At 31.2% G+C, this 1,499-nt stretch overlaps 1 non-coding gene across 1 annotated transcript; it reads left to right on the top strand.

Annotated features, from left to right (window-relative positions):
* Positions 1–280: 280 nt before the first annotated feature.
* LOC107842580 lies at positions 281–1,499 on the top strand. The gene is made up of 3 exons (XR_007044684.1): positions 281–528; positions 1,197–1,281; positions 1,437–1,499. It is a non-coding gene; the product is annotated as an uncharacterized LOC107842580 (transcript).

Here is a 1,499-nt window from a genome sequence, read left to right as displayed (position 1 = left end):
CAAGTGTTGCCTAAAATAATTTTGGGCACGCTTTTAAACTGTAGCCTTAAAGTTTAGTTTTAAGCCACAATTTTTTTAACAATTCTTATAAAGCATGTTCTTTAATTCTATAGGCTACACTTTATAAGTGTTGTCATATCATTATATATTTAGCAACACCTTTTATAAATTTGGTTAAACTTTTAGGATATAGCTATTTTTATTATTTTAAGAAAATACTTTATAAATATTGTCTTATAGCTTTATAAAATTTACATCAAAATATGATATTCCTTCCAATTTTTTTAACACTAAAATATTGTATTCGCTCCAACATGTTTTATTCCCTCCAATTTCAGTTACCCAAAAAAAAAAATCATAAAACAAAATAATACAGCTAGGCTACCCAAAAGGAATATTGCTTTCAATTTCCCTCAACCTGAAAAACTGCGGCACTAGGGTTCTCAATATTGCTTTCAATTTCACAAATTTCCAATTGCTTTTTCTCCATTTCACAACCTGAAGAACTCCGATAGACTTTTTCCGGCGGTAAAGCGGCTATAAACGAGTTTTGTACTTTTTTTTACCGTTCAATTTATGATGTTTTAAGTTTCAGTTTTCATCAGAATCGATGAATGGTTAATTAGTAAACGGATATATGTTTTTGTAGCTGGTGGAGTAACAATTTAATACATTCTTGTAATATAGTCTGCAGATATAGATGAGAAAGCTATACGGTGAATTTTTTTATATGGAGAGTAGTTTTTCTCTATGGATATGTGATTTTTTTTTAGCTGCTAGAGTTTTGTTTTACTTTGAGTTGCATCTAATTTTTTCGATCTATAATTGGTTTCCATGTTTTTTAGTACAATTTGTGAGATTTTTTTGGAAATGTTTTTGGTTTCCCCTTTGTGAGCTAGTTGATTTGTGTTGATATATAGAATCTCCATTTTGGGATCTAAATAGGGGTTAATGTTATGCTTTTTACGTTTCTTCAGTTTGTATGGTCTCGTGTTTTACTGTAAAAGGGGTTTTAATATACATATAGCAGGTGTTTGTGCCCAATTTTTTTTTAGAGGGGGTAATAAGTTAGTGTTTTTGGGGAGATTTGTTGTAGAAGAGGAAGAACAGTTGAACATATTTGGGGATCTAGAGTTGATATTTGCATTTGTTCACTTATTACTTTGGTGTATTCTGATTATTGTGGGTTTTGTCAGTTGGATCTGATTAACTATTCCAGGAATTCTCAAATACTTATGGCACGCCTTGTGGGAAATAACTTCAGCGGCGTTGCTCATCCAGGTTCGATTTATTTCCTCTTTGAATTCCAATTCTTCTATGTTGATAATCATTGATAGTAGTTTATGCTTCCTTGTAAAATAATATTGTTTTACTGTGTAGTCCAATAATGAGTTGCTAGTAAAATTGACAAATAATATTGTTTTATCTTTCTATAGGGGCTCCCAAAAATGATGCATTGTACAAGGAACTCTGCATGCCTGTGTTGGTCCTCTTGTAAC

The sequence above is a fragment of the Capsicum annuum genome, chromosome 9, assembly GCF_002878395.1.
Source record: "Capsicum annuum cultivar UCD-10X-F1 chromosome 9, UCD10Xv1.1, whole genome shotgun sequence".
NCBI classification, from domain to species: domain Eukaryota; kingdom Viridiplantae; phylum Streptophyta; class Magnoliopsida; order Solanales; family Solanaceae; genus Capsicum; species Capsicum annuum.
This window is presented reverse-complemented; position numbering and strand designations above follow the sequence as displayed.